A 25,891-nucleotide genomic window follows, 5' to 3' on the forward strand; every position below is an offset into this window, starting at 1 on the left:
ATGAAAGATCAGCATTTCTTAATAGTTATTTATACAAAACTAAAAATGAGTAAAGCTATATATCAGTAGAATTATCCAAACTGGGATATATGAAAAAGTGTTATTTCTACTTGTGAGAAACGCTCACAATAAAAACCGGGACACAGGACTTGAGCAGCAAAGCGAGGCGTTTATTCACGAGCCTGCAGAGTGGGGCGCACCCTCAGCCAGGAGAATGTGCAGGCAAAGTAGACAAAGAAAGCTGGTTTTATAGTAAAGTGCCCCACCCTAAAGTGAAATTGATTAGCTTCCCCACCATAACGCGATTAGCTCCCCCATTCCTCTCCTTCTTCCCCATTTCTCCATTACTGGTTACGCCGGAGTTACAATCTAAATCGATCATCTAAATGCCCTTATTGTGATTTGTAAATATGCTAATGCTGTCAACTCCCTTCTCAGAGACCCTTTAATTACATTTGCCCTTTGTTATTACTGATTTTCTACTGGTTTGGGAGTCACTATTTCCTTGTTTCTTACATACTGAAATATATCTTAAATATTATTCAAACCTATTAAAAATAAAAGCATGTTCATGGGGCATCTAGGTTTAGCAAGTAGAAAGATGGAAAACATTGACAAGCAGGAGAAGCAGGAGGTAAGTCAAGTGTCATTTTATAGAAACAAGAATGCTAGTAGGAAAAAACCTAAACAAAAACTTGCTTTGTTGTAACATAGTTAAAAGAAGATTTATATTCAATTCCTGGTACAGACCAATGTAATAAAATAAGCACCCTACAAGCTATTTTTTCCACTGATTACAACTAGACTCAAAACAAAAACATAAAATGCAATTATAAGGGAAATCTAAAATACAGATTATAGTATGCAATATGGAGAAGAAAAATCACAATTTGGAGTATGGTAAACTTTCTGTGTGTTCTCTTTTCTATCCTTTAACTTTCTTTATCTCCTATGCCTTTAACTCAAAGATGGGTTGAATTAGGGAACTGCAAGTGGGCATGGGAAGCATAAGAGATAAAGGAAACCCAATTTTTCTGATAAGAGGACCAGAAAAGGAACCCTGTAAACTGGAGAATATGTGTAGGAAGCACCATTCTTTTTTTGTCTCCACCAGCTTTGCCTCAGGGGTAGTCCCAGTCATGGAATGGCATGGCCTCAAGAGAACACCCATCTCTTTGCATAAGGAGGGAAAAAAACAGAAAAAAGGAACCTATTTTCTTTTTAAGAATAGGGAATAATATCTGTTTTGTTTTTCCCATTTTCTTCTCAGCACTATATTCCATGGCAGCCCCAATCCTGCAGGACTGCACAACAACACAGAAGTCTGAAGCTCTGAGAGAACGTCCTCCTCCTGGCCAAAATAACTGTTACAGAAACAGGGGAGTCCAAAAATCCCCAGAGTTTGCTGCTGGGGGATGGGGAGAAGTAAGCAGCTTTTCAAATGCTTCCACATGCCTGAGGCTGGTGGCTACTGTCTTTCTTATGCAAAATGGCTTTAATGCATCCAAAGCCTCAGGCAGATGGGAGGAGTCTTGAACCAGGGGACGGTATGGAAAGCACACAGAGCCTACATAAGGTTCTGTGAATGGTCAGAACTGTTTGCAACGCCCACTGCGTCAGATGACGCAGTCAGGGATATATAAGCAGCTGCAGACATTTTAGCTGGGACTCTCTCTCAAGCTCTCGTTCAGGCTCTGGCTCTCACTGGCACTCTGAGACTCTCTCTCAGACTCTCTCTGGCTCTCGCTCATGCTCTCACTCTGAGACTCTCTCAGACTCTCGCTCTCAGACTCTCTCTGGCACGCTCGGGCTCTCACTCGCGCTCTGGCTCTGGTGCTCGGACTCTCGCTCGTGCTCTCACTCTGACTCTCTCGCTCTCAGACTCGGGTTCTCACTCGCGCTCTGGCTCTGGCGCTCTGACTCTCTCTCTGGCACGCTCGCGCTCGCTCTCGCTCTCTCGCTCTCTCGTGTGCTCCCTCCACGTGGCTTGGTGAAGGGGCCTTCTCCATGTGGCTTGGAGAAGGGGTCTCCAGGCTGCGTTAAGAGGCTCTCACCATGCAGTTCTGAGAAGGAGAGAAGATCCACGCGGTTTGCAGGAAGAAGGCAGTTTGCAAGGAGGCTGAGAATCCAGGTGGTTCTGCATTGAGAGCTGGAGGGCACCACAGCACAGAAAGGACCTCCCCAATCAGATTGAATGATTGGCAGCTGCTGGTAAAGCTGAACTGTGTTTGGAAAGTAGGGAAACAGTTTCTCTGACTTTGCTAAAACTAGCCTGGTTTGGAAGGGGGGGAGGCAAGGATATGTGTTTGTGGGTATTTTAAAGAGCATAAGACTTAACAACAGAAATCTGCAAATAACTAAATCTATATAACTGTTAAATAAACAATTCTTTTTCTTTTCACCAAATTCTGGTATTGAGAGTTATAATTTTGGCGGCGGGCAATCGGGCCCCTAACTAAAGAGCCCGTGGGTTTGTTTTCAACTGGAGCAGCCCAGGGGTTCTGTAACATAACTACGAAAACTGGTCACTGGGAGACATTGTGGAGAAAAACCTGAAGAATATAAATCAACACAAGTCCTGGACTCATGCCAAAGCTGTACATATGCAGAATACATCCAAAGAAGCACTGCCATGCCTACAAAACTTAACTACAATATAAGCTCAAATGCCGCACATGAAGGTCAAACCTAAACAGCACTGAATTGACATTGGAACCATTACCCAGAAAACAATGAGACAAAATTTGAGCACCAACATAATCTTTGGCTAAAAAAACAGTAAAAACAACAAAATCAACATTATATAATAGATTTTTTTTTTCAGATTTAATGTGTTTTATTGATTAAAATATTACATTTGTGCCAATTTCCCTTCCCTCTGCTCCCCTCCACCCGGTGGCCCCCCTCCCTCCAGTTGTCCCCCCCTTTTAGATTATGTCCATTAGTTGTGCATACAGTTCCTCCCAACCTCTCTCCGTCTATTCCATTCCCTCCTACCTTGATCCCCAATTCCTATATCATCTCCCTCCCTTTCCCTATTCCCCCTCCCTGTTGACCTCCCCCCAATATGCTTCCCGTACCCACGGTTCCTTTTCCACTCTCGTTGCCTATTTAGTTTGCCTTTGTTTCATCTCCTTAGCTTCTGTTTTTTAAACCAGTCCCTTTAACATCTCATATAACAGTGGTTTGGATCTAATGAACTCTTTCAGTTTTATTTTGTCCTGGAAACACTTTCTCTGTCCTTCTATTCTGAATGACAATTTCGCTGGATAGAGTATTCGTGGTTGTAGGTTTTGGATTTTCATTACTTTGAATATTTCTTGCCAGTCCCTTCTTGCCTGTAGGGTTTCCCTTGAGAAGTCTGCTGATAGTCTAATTGGGACCCCTTTGTACATAATTCTTTTCTTCTCTCTTGCTGCTTTTAAGATTCTCTCTTTATCTTTAATTTTTGACATTTTGATTATAATGTGTCTTGGAGTGGTTCTCCCTGGGTCCAGTCTCTTGGGAACTCTCCTTGCTTCCTGGACCTGCAAGTCTATTCCCTTCCCCAAGTCTGGGAAGTTCTCCTTTATTATATTTTCACTCAATTTTTCAAGTTCTAGTTCATCTTCCTCATTCTCTGGCAAACCAATGATTCTTATGTTGGGCCTTTTATAGCTGTCCCAGAGGTTTCTGATCCTCTCATTGTTGCTTCCCATTTCCTCTCGCTGCATTGGTTGACTGCTTGTTCCTTCTCCATATTCCAGTTTGTTGAAATGAACTCTGGATTTTTTTCCCTCACCATCTGTCTCGTATGCGGTTTTGTTCCTTTCGTTATGAAAGTTTTTCGCTTCTTTCTTATCTTTTTCCTGCTCTTTTGTGAATTCTGTAAGCCACCTGATAACAATGGCCCAGAACTGAGCCTCTGATAGGTTTCTTATCTGTTCATCTGTCAGGTTCTCTATCTGCTGCCTGGTGAGCTGTGTCACCGGTATTTCTATAGTTGTCTGCCACATTTTGACAGATGCGTTTTGTTTTCTTGGGCCGGCTGTCGGGGGCAGTGCCTGTGTACTCGTAATGACCCAGCGACCGGCGCCGTTTGGCGTCACAAGTCAGCGACCGGCGCCTGTCTGCGACCTATTTCGCAGCCCTGTGGTGCTTTCTTTCTTTGGGGGCGGGGGTCCAAAATGGATTCACACAGTTATTCAGCTAGGAGACCGGGATCCGTCCTCCCGCCCCCCTGGGCCTCACTGTTCAAGGCGATGCGGTGGCCGCTCTCCCCAGCGCTGGGGTCGCGCACTGCCAGGGGCTTGACTGCCGCCGGGATTTTTCGCCCCCCGCTGCTCCGCAAACAGCTTTGCCCTCTTTAACTCTTACCTGCCCGAATGGCACCGCTGGTTTATAACTTCATATGTTGATATGTTGGGCTTCCGTGTAGTTTTATTTTCTGGAATTTCTAGTTATCCTTTGTTTTGAAGTAGTTGTATTCCTCTCTAGTTGTAAAGGGAGACTTAGCGTGTCCGCCTAAGCCTCCATCTTGGCCGGAAGTCCCTATATAATAGATTTTAATGAGACAACATAACTTTCTAAAATGTCCAGAATATAATTAAAAGATCACTTGCTACATTAAGAACAATATGAATAATTTTCAAAGGAAAAGAGAGTCAATTAATGAACACATTGAGATCAATCAGATGTTGGAATTATCAGACCAAGACTTTAACGTAGTTATTATAACTATCTGCTGAATAAGGAAGGTGAGTACTCTCAAAATGAAGAACTATATAGGAATTCTAAGCAAAAAACAGAAACTATAAAAAAGAATGAAATAGAAATTTTAGAACTGAAAAACACATTATCTACAATTAAAAACTCACTGACTGGGCTACATAGCAGAGTAATTATTCAGTCAGTTAATTTGAAAGTAAATGAATAAAATATATATTCTGAAATAAAAAGAACATTTATTAAAATTAACAGAACTCAGGGACCTACGAGACCATTTAAAATTTTAAAAATCATATTACTGAAGTTTCTGAAGGTGAAAAGAAAAAAAAAACTGGTTCAGAAAACATATTTAAAGAAGTAATGGCTGGCCCTGGCTGGTGTGGCTCAGTAGATTGAGTGATGGGCCTGCGAACAAAAGGGCTGCTGGTTCGATTCCCAATCAGGGCACATGCCTTGGTTGTGGGCCAGGTCCCCAGTCTGGAGTGCACAAGAAGCAACCACACATTGATGTTTCTCTCAAAAAAGAAAAAAGGAAAAAAAAGAAAATCAATAAACATTTTTTTTTAAAAAAAAAGCAGTAATGGCTGGAAAATATCCAAATTTAATGAAAGAAATATTAAAAGATTCAAAAATCTCAGTTTAATAAACCATGCCCAGACCGATCAATATCAAACTGCTGTAAACAAAACACAAATTTTTAAAAAATCTTAAAAGAGACCTAAAGAAAACATTTCATTTAGGGAAACAATTATTTGAATGACTGTAGAATTAGAATAGAAACTATGGAAGTCACCAAAAAGCTAACCTACAATATTAAGGAACAGGAAAAAAAAAATCTATCAACCCATAATTCTAAATCCATTGAAAGTATCCTTCAGTTATGAAAGTGACTCAAAACACTCTCACATAAAGGAAAATTAAGAGAATTTACTGACAGAAGATTTGCTCTAAAAGAAATGCTGAAGAATTTCTTCACTGAAAGAAAATAATACCAGGAGAAGATATGAAACTTTAAGCAAACAAACAAACAAAAAAGTAAGTAAATAGCTGTATAAGTATATTAGAACTATCTTCTTAGGCTAAACTATTTAAAATATTCATTACTTTTTTTTTTTCAAACTATACGAAGAAGTTTATTTAGAAAGTTTCAGAGGCAAAAGAAGAAGAAGCCTTGAAAGAAATGGGCTCAGGGAACAAGTTACAGAGGCAAAAGAAGGGTCCTTGAAGCTTAGGAGAGAGGTAAAAGTAATGTGACTGGAAAGAAGAGGTGAAGAGGAAAGGTGTGGGCATGCTCCTGGGAAAGAGAGTATGGGAAGGTGAATATGTGCTGGGTCGTTTTGTTACCAAACAGCAAGTGGGGTCCTACTCCCTGCCTCCACCCTCTAGGCAAAATTCCAGAGGCAAATGTTTAGTAATAAAGGAAACAAGTCTGTATTCAAACGCTACACAATTTCGAATAACAGCTTTCCACATGCTTTAGGTCACTTAAGCCTATCAATTAAGGCTAAAATCTTTAAATCCTGAGTTCTCCTATCATTCCCCCTGTTAGTTTTTAATTATCTTATTTCTATCATATTAGTTTACCAACTAAAATAGCATAAGATACAAAAGCTATACAATTTTGGAAGAATGGAAGTCTTCTTTTACACAATGAAATACTACGCAGCAGAAAGAAAGAACTCTTACCTTTTGCAACAACACGGATGGAACTGGAGAGCATTATGCTTAGTGAAGTATGCTAGGCGGCTAAAGACAAATACCATATGATCTCACCTAATAAACAAAACAACAAACTAGCAAAACAGAACCGGAGGCATGGAAACAAGGAACAAACTGACAGTGACCAGAAGAGAGTAGGGAGGGGGAGAAGGGGGAAAGAAGGGGAAGAGTCTAATCAAGGAACTTTTATAAATGACCCAGGGACATGACAACAGGGTGGGGATTGACTGGGGGTCGGGGGTGGAGGAGCAATAGTGGGGGAATGGGACAACTGTAAGAGAAAAATAAAATAAATAAAAATAAACAATAGCAGGCTTCTGCCTCAGAGCCCATCCCCTCTAGAACACCCGAAGAAGAATAATGCTGCCATCCCCTGCCAGGCCAGCCCTATCCCCAGGCTGCACCGGGAGTTCCTTCTACCACCCTTTGGGAAATGCAGGCAGCTGCAGCACAATTACCCAGGCATCCTCCAGGAAGACAGCCTGAGAGCCCTTCTTCTATTTTAAATCTTCTGGCCCATAATTCCATGTACTCCAGAGGCATTCAGCTTTTCAGCCAATCCCCTCCTAGACTGTTTACCATTGTCTTGGGCAACCTCCTCCTACAGCCTCTCCCCTACTCTTCCCCAGTGGTCTGAACAGATCTCTTTGTACCAATATGTCTTAAGGGTTTTAAAGGCTTGGGGTTTAAGAGACCTCTTAAAGGAGGATCTCAAGAGAATATGCAGCAGCTCTGTGCTGATATGCCAAAAGAGATTTATTCCCTTAACTTCATCTGTCCTTGGGTGTGGTCAGTACAGGTAGCACTAATTGGATTTCTGTTATCTATTTCCCAGAGTGGTGTGATTTAAACTATTTATCTTCTAGTTGCAAGGGGAAAAAGTGGAAATGATTTATTCTTAAATGTCCTTGGTTAGGGAAGATACGATATTTTGCTATTTACTAGATGGCTGTATGTCCTGGCTGGTTTTGGCTCAGTGGATTGAGCGTCGGCCTGCGAGCTAAGTGTCGCTGGTTCGATCTTCCAGTCAGGGCACATCAGAGAAGGAAAACTCTGACTCCAAAAAACCTCCGCTGCCTTGCGGCATACCTCTTCAGGGGAAAGGCTAAGGGAGTAAACCCCGACAGAAAATCCAGAGCCGGAGTCCCTAAGGCGGTTTGACGTTGTAGTCAACACCGGCAACTCCTGCGGCGCACCTGAAGCCAAGCTGTATTGACTCCGTCTTTCCCTTGGACCCTTCAGCTGCGAAGAGAGGGGGGGTCTGCTGCATGGGCAACAGCAGACCCTCCATATCACCCTGCCCAGGCTCTGTAGCTTCAGCTTCACTGGAGAGGACACTCCAGCGTCATCGCAAGATGTTGATTCAACACGGGAGGAAACAGATACCGTGTCACTCCCGAGTTGGACTGCACAGCCATTCTCGGCGGTGCAGATAGATTCTTAAGAAGCTACACCATCGTTTTTCGAGACGGACGGCTGCCGACGAGATGGCTGTAAACTGCTCGGTTATTTAGCTATTCATCTCAGTGTCCCTACTCCTCTTGACGAGGCTTACTAGCCTGTCCCGTTCCCCTCTCCAGAGACTTCCATCTCTCAAATCTTTTAGGGGTCACAGGGAGAAAGGTCAGTCTTTAGTAACTGCTTCTTGATAACAAGAGCCGGGTGGTCCCTGCCTATATAGGGTATGGAAGTCTCTCGTGCCTGATCTAAGGAATCTGAGAGGTTGTTAGCTGATTCCTCCGAAGTAGGAATACGATGGAATCCCTGAAGCATGATCTTGATATGGAATTGTTGTATCCAGAAGCAAAGTTGGTAGACTACTCCATATTACATTGACTCAATTATGTAGTCATAAAAATAAGTCAGTTCAGTAAAATTATTGAGACTCATTTCAGGAAGCAGGAATTTAATGAGTATGCTTTCCATCTCAGTATTAAAATATGCATTGCCTTTGAAAGCAAAACTTATAACATGCCTAGGTGTTACAGAATGGGGTACCCCCGAATTCCCCAGAGCTTGTGGTTGGGGGATGGGGTAAGGGGACAGCTTTCAAGATGCCTTTGCATATCTATGGCTGGTAGCTAGTGTCTTAGTTATGCAAATGGTTTGTTTCTTCCAAGGCCCCAAGGAGATGGGAGGGGTTTTGACCATAGAATGGTGAGGAAAGAGCATACAGGACCTGTGCAAGGTTCTGTGGATGGTCAGAACCGGTTATCCTGCCCATTGCATCACAGGCCACGGTCAGGGATTTAAAAATAAGGCGGCAGCCATTTGAGAGGGAGGAGAGATCCTCCACGCGGTTTGCAGAGAGGAGAGATCCATGCACTTTACAAGGAGGCTGGGAACTCCATGTAGTTCTGAATTAAGATCTAGAGAGCACTGCAACATGGGCAAAAACCTCCCCAGTAAGGCTTGAATGATTGGGAGCTGCTGGTAAAACTGAACTGTGTCTGGGGAGTAGGAAAACTGTATCTCTGACTTTTTGGAGGCAGAACTGTGAGTTTGTGGGCGTTTTAAAGAAAATAAAACTTGATGGCAGACATCCACCGATAATCTAAAAATCTGTATAACCTTTAAATAAACATTCTTTTTCTTTTCACCGAACTTTGGTATTGAGTTATACTTCTGGCAGTGGGTAATCGGGCCCCTCATAACTGAAGAGCCCGTGAGTTCTGTTTCAACTGAGGCAGCCCGTGGGTTCTGTTACACCTCCATAACTAAGAAGGAATACAACTACCTCAAAACTGAAGACAAACAAAAGTTCCAGAAAATAGAGCTGCATGGAAGTTCAACAAAAAAATATATAAAGAAGAAATATGCATCCTGACAGGCAGGAAGTGCATAGCCAGGGTGGAGAGGACGTGGTGTGGTGGTGGCAGTGGCAGAAGCTGGGGCCAGCAAGCGGAAAGTGCAGTTACACATTAAAAAAAAGTAGAAAGAGACACATGGGAAGCGTTCCCAATACCAGGCCAGACTGTGCAGCTCACGGTTCCAGTGCCAGGAAAAATAAAGCCTCACTGCTTCTGACTGAAAAACAGTGGGGTTTCGGGTGGCGGAAGAAGCTGCTGGTATCTCTGCAGAGTCCATTTGTTTAGAGGGCCCCCACAATCCTAGAACATCTGCAGACCCACCCACTCTGGGAACCATGGCCAGGGCAACAGCTAGAGAGTCGCCAGTTCCATATGGAAAGCTGGAGAAGTGCCTGGAAAAGGGGCAAGTGCTGAGCAAGCAGCATTGTTCCCTCTCAACCCCGCCCTCACATACAGCACCACAACGTGGTGAAACAGGTCACCCTGCATTGACAAGTACCTAAGGCTCCGCCCCTTTCAATGTAACAGGTGTGACAGCTCTACCTAAGACACAGAGTCAAACACAAGAGCCTGTCAAGCTCAGGAGACAGAGAAGTATGGCGTAAAAGAAGGAGTGGAAGAACTAAGCAGGGAGGAGATAGCCAACCTAACGAATGCAGAGTTCAAAACACTGGTGATAAAGATACTCACAGACTTGACAGATATGGTTGAGTAGGGTAAACGTGTAAGAGAAGAAGTGAAGGCTATGGTAAGTGAAACAAAGGAAAAATGCACACAAAACCAATGGTGAAGGGAAGGAAGACAGGGTTCAAATCAATGATTTGGAATATAAGGAAGAAATAACCAGTCAACCAGGACAGAATGAAGAAACAAGAATTGAAAAAAATGAGCGGTTTAGGAACCTCTGGGACAACTGTAAACATACCAACATGTGAATCACAGGGATGCCAGAAGGAGAAGAGGAAGAGCAAGAAATTGAAAACTTACGTGAAAATATGATAATGAAAAAATTCCCAAATCTGGATACCAGTGTAGGAAGCACAGAGAGTTTCAAACAAGCTAGATCTGAAGAGGATCACACCAAGACACATCATAATTAAAATGTCAAAGGTTAGCCCTGGCTGCTGTGGCTCAGTGGATTGAGCGCTGGCCTGAGAACCAAAGGGTCGCTGGTTCAATTCCTGGTCAAGGCACATGCCTGGATTGTGGGCCAGGTCCCCAGATGGGGGCACACAAGAGGCAAACATTGATTTTTCTCTTCCTTTCTTTCTCCCTCCCTACTTCTCTCTCTAAAAATAAATAAAAAGTAAAATAAAAACTACTCTTAAAAAAATGTAACTATATAAAAAAAATGCCAAAGGTTAAAGATAAAGAGAGAATCTTAAAAGCTGCAAGAGAAAATATGAGAGCTACCTACAAAGGGGTTCCTATAAGACTATCAGCTGATTTCTCAAAAGAAACTTTGCAGGCATGAAGGGACTGGCAAGAAGTATTCAAGGTGACGAAAAGCAAGGACCTACAACCAAGATTACTCTATCCAGCAAATTTATCATTTAATATGGAAGGGCAGATGAAGTGCTTCCCAGACAAGGTAAAGCTAAAGGAATTTACCAGCACCAAGCCATTACTATATGAAATGTTAAAGGGATTTATTTAGAAAAAGAGGATCAAAATTATGAACATTAAAATGACAACAAACTCACAACTATCAACAACCAAATCTAAAAAAATAAAAACAAAAACAAACTAAGCAAACAACCAGAATAGGAAGAGAATCATAGGTATGGGGATCATTTGGAGGGTTATCAGCTGGGAGGGGGAAGAGGGAGAGATGGGGAAATGGTGCAGGGACTAAGAAGCATAATTGGTAGGTACGAAATAGACAGGGGTAAGTTAAGAATAATACAGGAAAGGGTGAAGCCAAAGAACTTATATGCACGACCCATGGACATGAACTAAGTGGTCATGGAATTGCTGGAGGGAAGGTGGGTACTAGGTGGTGGGGAGCCAAGGGGTAAGAAATTGGGACAACTGAGACAGCAAAATCAATAAAGTATACTTAAATATAAAAATAAACAAATAAACAAACAAACAAATAAATAGAAAGGCTGGGGGGGACATAAAACAGAAGGGAGAAACAAAAAAGATTTTAATGGAAGGACTACATTCAAGAAATTTAATAATTTCATTAAACTTAAAGACATTAACTGTCAAATTAAATTGTATGTTTAAAAAGATGAAATTATACTCTATAAGAAACATATTATTCTGTATTTTTATAGCAATAGTAAAAATAACGAAAAGAAATATAGCATATAAACACTACTCAAATGGAAGATGGAGTGTACTATGAATCAAAATAGATGTCGGAACAAGGAAAAGGACTAGGGATAAAAAATGGACATTACATAATGATAAAAGAGTCAACTCACCAAGAATAAATAAAAATCATAAGTGAGTAATGCCAACTAAAGGGATAATACAAATAAATGAAGTGTAACTAATATAACTGAAAAATACACAAATGTTAAAATGCACAATTATAGTTGAAGACTTTAATACTTCTTGAATAACTGATAGAGCAAAGTAAACAAAATCAGCAAGGATGTAAAAACACTGAATCGACTTAAGCTAACAGACATTTATAGAACTCTTCCAACAAGAGAACAGACATTCTTTTCAAGTGCACATTAACATTCATCAAGATGTGCAATAAAAACACTCAGCAAAATCGGAATAGAGGGAGCATACCTTAACATAATCAAGGCTATATATGAGAAGCCTGAGGCCAACATCATACTCAATGGACAAAAACTAAAAGCATTCCCCCTGAATTCAGGAACTAGACAAGGTTGTCCACTCTCTCCACTCCTATTCAACATAGTGTTGGAAGTCCTAGCCACAGCATCAGACAAGAAAAAGAAATAAAAGGCATCCAAATTGGGAAAGAAGTAAAACTATCATTATATGCAGATGACATGATAGTATACCTAGAAAATCCTATAAACTCCACTAAAAGACTACTCAATATAATAAGTGAATTTGGCAAAATCGCAGGGTACAAAATAAATATACAGAAATCTAAGGCATTTCTGTACACCAACAATAAAATATCGGAGACAGAGACAAAAAGGAAAATACCATTTACTATAGCAACAAGAAAAATAAAGTACCTAGGAATAAACTTAACCAAAGAGATAAAAGACCTGTACTCTGAAAATTACATAACATTGAAGAAAGAAATTAAGGAAGACACAAATAAATGGAATCAAATACCATGTTCTTGGATGGGAAGAATCAACATCAACAAAATGGCCATACTACCCAAAGCAATTTACAGATTCAATGCAATCCCTATTAAAATACCAATGACATATTTCACTGACCTAGAACAAATACTCCAAAAATTCATATGAAACCAAAAAAGACCCCGAATAGGAAAAGCAATCTTGAGACAGAAGAACACAGCAGGAGGAATCACAACACCAGATATCAAACAATACTACAAAGCCACTGTGATCAAAACAGTCTGGTACTGGCATAAGAACAGACATATAGATCAGTGGAACAGAATAGAGAGTCCAGAAATAAACCCAGGCCTCTATGGTCAACTAATATTTGATAAAGGGGGAAGGAACATAAAATGGAGTGAGAAGAGCCTCTTTAACAAATGGTGCTGGGAGAACTGGATAGGGACTTGCAAAAAAATGAAACTAGACCACCAACTTACACCACACACAAGAATAAACTCAAGATGGATCAAAGACTTAAATGTAAGCCATGACACCATAAAAGTCCTAGAGGAAAACATAGGCAAGAAAATTTCAGATATCTCACGTAACAATTACTTCACGGATACATCTCCTAAAGCAAGAGAAATAAAGAAAAAAAATAAACAAATGGGATTACATCAAACTAAAGAGTTTCTGCTCAGCAAAAGAAAACATCAGCAAGATGAAAAGGAAACCAACCATATGGGAAAACATATTTGCCAATGACATCACAGACAGGGGACTGATTTCCAAAATATATAAAGAGCTTATACGACTCAACATCAAGAAAATAAACAACCCAATTAAAAAATGGGCAAAGGACCTGAACAAACACTTCTCCAAAGAGGACATACAGAAGGTCCATAGATACATGAAAAAATGCTCAACACCATTAGCCATCAGGGAGATGCAAATAAAAACCACAATGAGATACCATTTTACACCAGTCAACAAACAACAAGTGCTGGCGAGGATGTGGAGAAACAGGAACCCTACTGCACTGTTGGTGGGAATGCAGACACTATGGAAAACAATATGGAATTACCTCAAAAAATTAAAAATGGAACTGCCTTTTGAACCAGCGACTCCACTAATAGGATTATACCCGAAGAATCTTGAAACACCAATTCAAAAGAACTTATGCACCCCTATGTTCATTGCAGCACTGTTTACAATAGCTAAGTGCTGGAAACAACCTAAGTGCCCATCTGTAGATGAGTGGATCAAAAAACTGTGGTACATCTGCACAATGGAATACTATGTAGCAGAGAGAAAGAAGGAACTCCTGCCATTTGCAACAACATGGATGGAACTAGAGAGAATTATGCTTAGTGAAATATGCCAGGGAAAGAAAGAAAAATACCATATGATATCACCTAATACAGGAAACTAAAGAACAACACAAACAAAAGAACTAAATAGAACAAAGAGCAGAATAGCAGTCAACAGGGGGGGGGAAGGAGAGAAGGGGGATAAGTAAGGGAAGGGTTTAGTCAAAGAACGTGTATAAATGACTCATGGACATGGACAACAGGGAGGGATATGATTGCGGGAGAGGGGGTGGGCTGGGTGGGGGAGAGAAATGGGGGAAAAATGGGACAACTGTAATTGAAAAACCAAAAATAAAAAAATAAAAATAAAAAATAAAATAAAAAAAGATGTGCAATAAACCTTATCAAATTTAAAATAAACCTTATAGAAGCAAACCTTATTAAACTGAAGGAAAAAAATCATACAAACTATGTTTACTAGACACAATGGAATGGAAATATAAATGTGTAAGAGAAAGATATTTGAAAAACCTCAAATACCCAGAAACTAAATAATATACATGTAAATAACTCATGGGGCAAAAAGGAAGTCTCAAGGGAAATTTAAAAATATTTTGAACTGAGTGAATATTAAAAGACAGCATATGACACTTTGTAGGACACAACTAAATCAGTGCAGAGAAAGGTATCTGTGAGTTCCGTGTTGCCAGGAAAATCAGGAGAAGGCAGCGAGCTTATAGCAAAGCAATTGATTTATTGGGGAACTCTCCACCAAGAGGGGTTATTAGTCAGAACAGGACCAATTCCCACCTGAAAGGGGCACGGATACTGGTTTTTAAAGCAACAAACCACACTAGGGGGATAAGTTTCTATTGGTTACTTTCTATATTTGAGTGGGTTGTGGTTCTCTTATTGGCTAGGGGGTTTCACCACCTGATTCACCCCCTGCCCTGTATTCTTTCTGCTCCTGGAATGTGTTTTGTCCATTCTCAGTGTTCTGTAACCACTTTTCTTCTTTGTTCTTGTGGTCATTCTGTTCTGTCCCCTCCTGTTTTTCTGTTCTGGGTTATTAATTCTGTTACCTATCAATATTTACAGCATTAAATGTTTATAGTAAAAAACAAGAAAGATCTGAAGTCAATAATCTATGCTTCTACCTTGAAAAATTAAAAGAGTTCTAAGAGGGAAGTTCATAGCAATGTATGCTTACCTCAAGAAGAAAAATCTCAAATAAAAAAGTTAACTTTACATCTCTAGGAACTAGAAAAAGAACAAAGCAAAAATTAGTAGATAGAAAGAAATAACAAAGATCAGACAAGAAATAAATGAAATAAAGACTAAAATGAAGATAGAAATGAAAATGAATAAAACCAAGAGCTGGTTCTATGAAGATACACAAAATTGACAAAACTTTATCTAGACACAACAAGGAACAAAGGAGGACTGAAATAAAATCAGAAATAAAGAAGGAGACTTCCGGCCAAGATGGAGGCTTAGATGGACATGCTCGGCCTCCCTCTACAACTAGAGAGGAATACGGCCTCCCTCTACAACTAGAGAGGAATACAAGTACTTCAAAACAAAAGATAACTAGAAATTCCAGAAAATAAAACTACACGGAAGCCCAACGTATAAAGTTATAAGCCAGTGGCGCCCTTTGGGCAGGTAGGAAGAGCGAAAGGGGGCGGTGCTGTTTGTGGTCACACCAGGGACAGCGGCAGGGAGGACAATCCTGGCTGCAGTCAAACCCCGGCGGCTCGTGACCCCAACGCTGGGAGAAGCAGCCACCACGTCGCCTCGAAGAGTGAGGCCCAGGGGGCGGGAGGACGGATCCCAGTCTCCTAGCGGAATAACTGCAGGAATCCATCTTGGACCCCCGTCCCCCCACAAAGCGCCACAGCGCTGCGAAATAGGTTGCGGATCGGCGCCTGTCGCTGGGTTGTAACGAGTACACAGGCACTATCCCCTATAGCTGGCCCAAGAAAACAAAACGCATCTGTCAAAATGAGGCAGACAACTATAGAAATCCCGGTGGCGCAGCTCACCAGGCAACAGATGAAGAATCTGACAGATGAACAAATAAGAAACCTGTCAGAGGCTCAGTTCAGGGCCATTGTTATCAGGTGGCTTACAGAATTAACAAAAGATCTGGAAAAAGATGAGAAAGAATCAAAAAACACTCATACTGAAAGGAACAAAACCACATACAAGACAGATGGTGAGGAAATAAAATCCAGAGTTCAAATCAACAAACCAGAACACAAAGAAGGAACAAATAGTCAACCAGTGCAGAGAGAGGAAACAGGAAGCAAGGATGAGAGGATCAGAAACCTCTGGGACAGCTATAAAAGGCCCAACATAAGAATCATTGGTTTGCCAGAGGGTGAAGAAGATGAACTAGAAATTGAAAAATTAAGTGAAAATATAATAAAGGAGAACTCCCCAAACTTGGGGAAGGAAATAGACTTACAGGTCCAGGAAGCACAGAAAATTCCAAAAAAACTGGACCCAGGGAGAACCACTCCAAGACACATTATAATCAAAATGTCAAAAGTTAAAGATAAAGAGAGAATCTTAAAAGCAGCAAGAGAGAAGAAAAGAATCATGTACAAAGGGGTCCCAATTAGATTATCAGCTGACTTCTCAAGGGAGACACTGCAGGCAAGAAGGGACTGGCAAGAAATATTCAAAGTAATGAAAATCCAAAACCTACAACCACGAATACTCTATCCAGCGAAATTGTCATTCAGAATAGAAGGGCAGAGAAAGTGTTTCCAGGACAAAATAAAACTGAAAGAGTTCATTAGATCCAAACCACTGTTATATGAGATGTTAAAGGGACTGGTTTAGAAAAAGGAAGATCAAAACTATGAACACTAAAATGAAAACTGCATCACAAGAAACAACAACAGAAGCTAGGAAACTGAAACAAAGGAAACTAAACAGACAACGAGAGTGGAAAAAGAACTATAGGTATGGGGAGCATATTGGAGGGCGGTCAGCAGGGAGGGGGAAAGGGGAGAGGGAGGGAGATGATATAGAAATTAAGGAGCATGGTAGGAGGGAATGGAATAGACAGGTTGAGAAGAACTATATGCACAACTAATGCACATGGTCTAAAAGGGGGGGACAACTGGAGGGAGGGGTGCCACCGGGTGGATGGGAGAAGAGGGAAGGGAAATTGGGACAAATGTAACATTATAATCAATAAAATACATTAAAAAAAAAAGAAATAAAGAAGGAAATGTTAAAGTTGATACCACAGAAATACAAGGATCATAAGAGACTACTATGAACAGTTACATGCCAACAAACAGGACAACCCAGAAAAAAATGGATAAATTCCTATAGAAACATACAACCTATCGTGACTGAATTATGAAGAAACAGAAAAATCTCAATAGATTAATATCTAGAAAGAGAATAGAATCAGTAATCAAAAACTTCCCAAAAACCAAAAATCCAGGACCAGATAGCTTCACTGGTGATTCCTAGTGAATACCCAAAGAATTAATACCAACCCTTCTAAAACTCTTCCTTAAAAATAGAAGGAATGAACACTTCTGATAGGAAAATTGGACAGTTAAACACTTTAGCCTTAGTTGACAGGCTTAAAGTGACTAATGCATGTGAAAAGCTTCTATTCTAGAAACTGGAATGCATGACCAAGTAGGAGGTCAACAACCTTTGTACCCCAGGGGGTCTGCAAGCCATGAAGATGGTATCTGAGCCACTGTGTTCCAGGGACGGAATGCCTGTGATGAAGATAAAGAATTGTTTATCACGATTCCCAGTCAGCCGTACATCACTAGGATGCACATCAGGTCCCCAGTTGGGGGCGCGAGTGAGAGGCAACCACACAGTGATGTTTCTCTCCCTCTCTTTCTCCTTTCCCTCTCTCTAAAAATAAATAAATAAGCAAACAAATAAATGAATTTTTTATAAAAAGCTATACTTCATTAATATTAAAAACTAATGCTCTGCAAAAGTCAGTGTCAAGAGAATGAGAAGACAAGCCAAACTAGGCAAAACAGTGCAAAAGACACATCTGATAAAGGGCTGTTATCCAAAATATATAAAATTTCTTATATTGCAACAATAAGAAAAACAACCCAATAAAAAATAGGCCAAAGATCTTAACAGACACCTCACTAAAGAAGGTGTACAGATGGTGATTGCCAGGGCGGGGCCACCCACTTCACCACTTTGTGGCTCTGTTTGTGGTGGGGGGCTCGGAAAGGGGACAGTGCCGCTGCCTGACTTCTGGCGATTTGCCCAGTTCTCGCTCTGTTTTCTTCACTTCACCCACTTCTTGTATGCGATTGGTACCCTTTCAGTTGCTGCCCTGGGGTTTGCTTTTATGTCCTGTGGTGTGAAGACATGCTGCAGCCATCGTACCACCACGAGACAGCCAACTAGAAGGTGAAAATCCAAAGTGTTGAGGATATCAGAGTGAAAGGATGAAAGGAGCCTGGAACCAAGATGGCATCACTGAGCTGCTGGACATACTCTTGAACTAGAGATGAAGCGGGAGAGAGGGTAGGGAGAGAAACATTGATTTGAGAGAGAAACATCGACTGGTTGCCTCTCATATGTGCCCTGACCAGGAACTTAACTCTCAACTGCAACCTAGGTGGAATCAGTGGAATGTGTGTGACCTTCACCACACTGTGGAATGATTGCCCATCAGAAAATACAAAATGAAGAATAAATGGGCAAGGCAAATACATTATCTGCCTATGACCTCTGTGGAACAGCTTCCAAGCACTGAGATTCCTGCAAAGCCTTGGAAACCCACAAAAACCATTCAGATCTCAGTCTCTCTCACTGAACACTTTCTGAAATTTGCATCTGTCTTCCAACCTTCCCTCCTGCCTGATTCACCAAGGTACTGTATGATCTTATACCTCTTTATTGACAACCACCAGGTTAAATGTATTAATGGAAAGATGTGTTATGTGCAGAAGCAGCCAGCACCACAGTCCCACAAAATGAGCCCTCAGGAGGTCTCTGCCCACAATGCCTTTATTTCAAAAGAGAGCAATGCACCAAAAATAGATCATTGCTCTTCTCCCTCAAGTTCTGAGGATTCTGGGATCAATACAATTGGGGCTCACTATGTGGAACTGTGTGATGAGGGCACAGAAGAGGAGCAGAACTGAGTTCAGAGGAAGATTACGGTCCAGAGAGCAGCTGGGAACCGGACAAGTGCATCCTTCTCTGCCAGTAGCAGTCTGACCTGAAGGTGACTGAAACGATAGAAACCACCATGTGAGAGTCAGGATAGGAAGCCATCTCTGATCCAAGCTGAGCTTTTGTACTTTTGTTGGATAGATCATTTTTCCAGTATAGTTGGTATTTTCTACCCCTAACAACCATAGTAATTCAGTACTCTGATTAGCTTCCCTTTCAAATTACTGTTATAACTATGACATTTGTTTTCTTTTATATCTTGACTTATTTTCTATGTAGCATCTGGTGTCATGAATTTTGACCCAGACTTAATTTCACTGGGAACTTTGTAAGTGATGAAGTGATGATCATAGAATATGATGGACCAAGCTGAGGAGCTACCTGAGTGAAGGAGATGGTACTTTCTGAATACAGTACCCACAGAAAAACTCTTAGCATTCCTTTTGGCATGCTGACAAGCACCCCCATTGCCCTGCTATTCTCATATGGGAATTAGCTCCCATGAAGTGAACAATCTGTGCCCTGGTACATGTCATTCTGTCCCTTTCCCCTTCTCCTCATCATCTGCATGGGTTGGGGTCAATTGCTGGGCTTCTAGGGGGGCACAGGAGGCCAGCTTGGCCACTAGTTATGGCCAGTGTCTGCACAACTCTCCATAACCTGGGCTGTGCTAGACCTTCATTTAAGAAGCGATATCGCCCTGATTGGTGTGGCTCAGTGGACTGAGTGCCGGCCTGCAAGCCAAGGGGTCGCCGGTTCAATTCCCAGTCGGGGCACATGCCTGGGTTGTAGGCCAGGTCCCCAGTTGGGTGTGTGTGAGAGGTAACCATACAGTGATGTTTCCCTCCCTTTCTCCCTCCTCTCCCCTGTCTCTAAAAATAAATAAATAAAATCTAAAAAAAAAAAAGAAGAGATGATATCTTCAATTTCATGCTTAATCCAGCTTTAGCTGAATGCCTATGCTCTGCAGTGTGCTGTGGGGAAACAGAATGAATAAGACCTGACTCTTCACATGAAGGGAACCACAGTCCAATAGCAGAGATAATACATTCAGGTAACATTACCCAGAATGCTTTAGGATCCTGTGGGAAGGAGAGATGTACTTGGCTTTGTAGCTGGGGAATGTGTTGCAGCAACTGATCTCTTGAGTGGGTTTCCTAACATTTCCCTGTTTTTCTTAATTGTACTTGAAATCTAAAAAAAACTGTTTGGAGATTATATAAATATTATATTTAGGAAGCAGCCACACCTGATGTCTTAAGAAAATATCAGTAATAGTTTTAGTTAGCATGGAAGTTTAAAAAAAATAATGATGATGTACAGATGGCAAATAAATATGGGAGAAGATACTCCATATCATATACCATCAGGGAAGTACAAATTAGAACAATGAGATATCAATACACAACTACAAAACTGCCAAAATCCAGAACACCAATAAAACCAAAAGCTGCAAAGGATGTGGAGCCATAGGAATGCTCATTCAATGCCAGTGGGAGTGTAAAATGGTGCAGCCACTTTGAAGACACTTTGGTGGTTTTTTATAAAACTAAACACACTTTCACCATAAAAACCAACAACTACACTCCTTAGTATTTACCCAAGAGAAACAAAAACTTACATCAGCACAAAAACCTGCACACAATGTTTATAGTAGCTTTATTCATAATTGCCAAAACTTGGAAGCAACAAGATGTCCTTCAGTAAGGTGAACAAGTAAACTGTGGTACACCCTGACAATAAACTATTATTATTCAGCACTAAAAACAAGTGAGATATCTAGTCATGAAAAGACAAGGCAGAATCATATACACATGTTACTAAATGAAAGAAGCCATATAAAAAGGCTACATACTGTATAATTCCAAGTATATGACATTCTGGAAAAGGCAAACTATAGAGACAGTTAAAAAGATCAGTGGTTGCAGGAGTTGTGTGAAGGGGAATGGGATGAATTGATAAGAGTATGGAAGATTTTTAGGGCAATGAAATTATTCTGTATGATACGATAATGATGGATATATTTCATCCTACATATATGCAAACCCACAGAATGTAAACACCAGGAGTGAATCCTAATATATACTATGGACATTGGGTGATTATGACATGTCAATGTAGGTTCATCAATATGTACCACTGTTAATATTGACAGAGGGAGAGGGTATGAATGTGTGAGACAGGGTGAATTTGGGAAAGCTCTTGTACTTTCTGCTCAATTTTGCTGTGCACCTAAAAACTGCTCTAAAAAAATAAAGTGGTTTTTAAAAATGTTTCAGTTTATTGTAAATGTGATAAGTGAACATGTGTTTACCTTTGCTCCTTCCTCAAAAGCTCATCATATTGAGGGGAAAAAAGAGGATAGGCATTAAAAACATTTTAAAAAACCAACAAGAATAAAGACAAAAAATATCAATTAAAGAGACATGAATATGTTTTGGAAGACAGAAAGCATATGCAAGAGAAAACAAAGCTAACTACCAAACACCAGAGAGAGGGATCCAATAAGAAAACAAGTCAAATACACAGAAAGCTTGTAAATTTGAGGCATAAGGATCAGAAAAAGGCAAAATAAACATAAGGCCAAAATTTGGAAGAAAAGTGGTTGAAAATTCACATTTCCATGAGGAATTACATCCCTCAGTTTCCAATTCTATCTATTAAAACTAATGATTATACAGCCCCCCACCCCAAGGTATTCCAAGAAAAACTGAAGTGTTTTCAAACACAGAAACACTAAGCATAGTGAAAAACAGAGGAAGAGTCTCATAATGGGAACCGGTTGATTTTATGAATTTACAAGTACATGAACTTTCAAAATAGGATGTGGCAATGGGTGAGTCTAGTTATATGCACCAAGTGTATAGAGCAACCAGTTCAAAAAGCACATCAAAAGGTTCTTAAAGTTTTTCATAAGAACATTAATTTGATAGAATATCTGATATAAAGAATATAGAAATATTCAGACAATTATTAAAAATGTTTGGAATAATTACCTATATAGGAAACTAAGCAAAAAATAGAGATGGAGAGGTAGGAGAATAAATGACCAATTCTATGAAAACCAAGAAGTTTTGCACAAAAGAAAAAAATAATCATAATATACTATATGGCTCAGCTGTAAATAACATTTTAGTAGCCATAATAATGTACACATTGAATTGTAACATAAGTACATTATATAAATGAATTATATTGATAGGATGAGGAATGGGGGTTAGTGGTTTAAAAAAAAAAAACTAAATTCTCATCTTTTACAATAGAAAGTCAATGGATAATGCCTAAAACTGAAAAAAATATGTAGTAGCAACACATATATGGCATTTGAACATATACAACACATATCCAAAGACTACTGAAAAGAATCAAGCTAGCTGATTCTGGGGAAACGCAGTAAGAGCAAGGGCCGTAGACAGCTGCTCTTGTGTAATACACCTTGTAGAACTATTTGACTCTAAATTAAATACACATATAATTTGAAAACACAAAAACTTAAAAACTATAGAAAGAAAACTAAGCATATTTTTTAAAAGAGGCAATAAATAATTTCAGCAAGTGCAAAATATAATCATAGTATACTACTAGGCTTAGCAGTGAATTAACTTGCATAACCATAAAAAGATAAACGATGACACCAATTACGTCAGAAAGTGCTAATTGCTGACGTCATATCCATTTTAATCTCAATTCTTTAAAATAAAACTCCAATACTATTTGGGGTAACAACGAGAATATCTAAAATACCCAGTCTTGCAGCCCAAATGAGGCATGTGACTAAATTTTGGCCAATAAGATGCAACTAGAGTGCTCACTTCAGCAACACATATACTAAAATTGGAACGATACAGAGAAGATTAGCATGGCCCCTGCACAAGGATGACATGCAAATTCGTGAGGCATTCCATATTTAAAAAAAAAGAAAAGATGCAACTAGAAGCTGCAAGGTAAAACTTTTAAAGGCACCCTCTCTTAAGATTGGGAAAGAAAAATCGTGCGCACCCCTTTTGCTACACCATCCTCCCTCATCCCCTGCCTGAAAACTGACATGATTTTGATAAAGCTCTAATATCTATCTTAGATTATGAAGAAATCTTATGTATAGCCAAGATCTCAAGAAAGGGAGTGGCAAACAGGAGGCCTGGTTCCCTGATAACTGTGAGGTTGCTATTCCATTCCTAGACTGACACTCTCTAGAAAAGAATTCTAAAGTTTAGCTCCTTGAAGCTACTGTTACTCCCAGTTTCCTTTACTAGAAGACAAATGTAATTGTGATAAATAGAAGATAGAAAGATAAAGAGTAGATAGATAAATTTAACTAAAAATTATGACATAAGAACTTTAGGAGGGAAAGTGAGGGTGTAAAATGCACTATAGCTATTAAATTCTTATCTTGCATAATAGGAAGTCAATAAATAATGTCCAAACAGAACATAAACCAGAATTGAAAAATAGAAGGAAATGACTAAAGGACATCTACAAATGTATTTGGGAGCCAGTACTAAAAGAAAAGAATGGGGGTGTCTCATTAAGCTTTCATTACATACTTTGTCCTCTTTGTCTTTTCTTTTCTTTTCTTTTAAAACATGCTTTATTGCTTATGCTGTTACAGTTGTCTCAATTTCTTTTCCATTTGTTCCCCTCCATCCAGTGACCCCCCTCCCTCCAATTGTCCCCCTCCCCTACCTTAGTCCATGCCCAAGGGTTGTGCATATAAGTTCTTCTCAACATCTTCCTATCTACTCCATTCTCTCCTACTATGCTTCTTAATTCCTGGACCATCTCCCTTCCTTCCCCTCCTTCCTCCTCCCCGCTGACCTCCCCTCAAAATGTTCCCCATACCTATAATTATTTTCCCACTCTCTTTGCCTACTTAGTTTGCCTTTGTTTCGATTCCCCAGCTTCTGTTGTTGGTTGTTGTGATACAGTTTTCATTTTAATGTTCATCGTTTTGATCCTCTTTATCCTAAACAAGTCCCTTTAACATTTCATATAACAGTGGTTTGGATCTGATGAACTCCTTCAGTTTTACTTGGTCTTGAAAGCACTTTCTCTGCCCTTCTATTCTGAATGACAACTCTTCGCTGGATAGAGTAATCATGGTTATAGGTTTTTGCTTTTCATTACTTTCAATATTTCTTGCCAGTCCCTTCTTGCCTACAGAGTTCCTTTTGAGAAATCAGCTGATAGTCTTATTGGGACCTCTTTGTACGTAATTCTCTTCTCTCTTGCTGCTTTTAAGATTCTCTCTTTATCCTTAATTTTTGACAATTTGATTACAATGTGTCTTGGTGTGGTTCTCCCTGGGTCTAGTTTTGTTGGAACTCTCTGTGCTTACTAGACCTGCTGTAAGTCTATTTCTTTCTCCTAGTTAGGGAAGTTCTGCTTCATTATTTTTTCACATAATTTTTCAATTTCTAGTTCTTCACCTTCGGGCAACTCTATGATTCTGATGTTGGCCCGCTTATACCTGTCCCATAGGTTTCTGAGCCTCTCCTCATTTTCCTCACTTTTTGTTTCCTCTTTCTGCACTGGTTGACTGTTTGTTCCTTCCCTATGTTCCGATTTGTTGATTTGGTCCCTGGTTTTCTTTCCCTCACCACTAGTTTCGTATGTATGTTCATTACTTTCAGCAGGACTAGCCTTCATTTCTTCTCCATCTTGTTTAAGATCTCCTCTTAGGTCTGTAAGCATTCATATAACCAAAGCTCTGAACTGTGCCTCAGAAAGATCTTCTACCTGCTGGTTCAATAGATCATATATTTGCTGGCTGGTCAGCTGCGTCACCGGGATCTCTATCATGATCTGTGCCATCCTGACAGTTTTGTGTTTACCTTTGCTTGCTAGGCGGGGCTGTCACACCTCATACACTATAGGGGGCTGAGCCCCGTGCACTTGTCACTACCTGGCGACCCTTCTCACCACGCTGTGGCGTTTTGTGTGGGGGCAGAGGTCCAAGATGGATTCCTGCCGTTTACTCTCTGCTGAGAGGCTGGGAGCCTCCTCCTCTGTCCCCACTGCTTCCGGCCCTCATAGTCTAAGGCAATGGGGGTCTGCCTTCCCCGGCATTGGAATTGCAAGCTGATGGGTTTGGTCTGCAGCTGAGGTGCTCCCGAGGTCCTTCTCGCCTCCGCTTAAATATGGATGTCTGTGCTTACTGCCGTCCTGCTGCCATTGCCGCAGCTGCAGCCACCGGCACAGTTTGACCTCTCCACCTCGGCTTCACCCCTCCTACCCGTCCGGACGAGCACAACTTCTTTATAACTTCATACATTGGACTTCCATGTAGCTTTATGTTCTGGAACTTCTGGTTATTTCTGGTTTTGTGGCAGTTGTATTCCTTCTTAGTTGCGGAGGGAGACAAGTGTGTTAGTTGCGGCCTTCAACTTGGCCAGAAGTATCATTATCTATTTTTTAATTCCATTTGAATTGTTTTCATACCCTTTTTAACTAGACTCATTTCCTCCTATTCCTTTCCCATATAGCTCCCTCCCCAAACATTTTACATACCCCCTAATACCTCAACTATTGGTCCTGACAAGGTGCGACATTTTCCCTTCTAGTTCTTAAGCAATGCCCTGTTTGTCTTTTCTTTTAAAAATTATTTACATTTGTATATTATTACTTAGATAAAAACTAACAACCAAAATATTAATGCTGAATACTTTAATCAGCTACTACAAAAATGTAGCACTAATGTATAGTGAAGAAATAAAAGTTTTCTAAAAAGAGGCCTGGCATTTTTTCCCTCATCTGCTGGAAGGTGATTTCTAGGCACCCAAAATGCTTGACACGAGTATCTCTGCCTGCAAGCTTTGGTCAATGGACAGTCTAACAATGTGATTTATGATGGGGGCTTTAGGCCACATAACATCAGTTTCGTCCTGGGGAAGAACTGGAGTCTAAAGGTATTAGGCCCAAC

At 40.4% G+C, this 25,891-nt stretch overlaps 1 protein-coding gene, 1 non-coding gene and 1 pseudogene across 2 annotated transcripts in view; 2 read left to right on the forward strand and 1 right to left on the reverse strand.

Moving 5' to 3' along the window:
* Positions 1 to 25,891, reverse strand: part of PTPN4 (protein tyrosine phosphatase non-receptor type 4) — a 290,817-nt gene that overhangs the window by 204,327 nt on the left and 60,599 nt on the right. The gene's annotated exons all lie outside the window — the stretch shown is intronic.
* LOC150021860 (UPF0524 protein C3orf70 homolog pseudogene) lies at positions 18,519 to 19,054 on the forward strand (annotated as a pseudogene).
* LOC150021861 (U6 spliceosomal RNA) lies at positions 22,777 to 22,883 on the forward strand. The gene has a single exon (XR_016513928.1). It is a non-coding gene; the product is annotated as a U6 spliceosomal RNA (small nuclear RNA).

This window comes from Furipterus horrens, unplaced genomic scaffold (assembly GCF_987537825.1).
Source record: "Furipterus horrens unplaced genomic scaffold, mFurHor1.1.pri manual_scaffold_1, whole genome shotgun sequence".
Classification (NCBI taxonomy): domain Eukaryota; kingdom Metazoa; phylum Chordata; class Mammalia; order Chiroptera; family Furipteridae; genus Furipterus; species Furipterus horrens.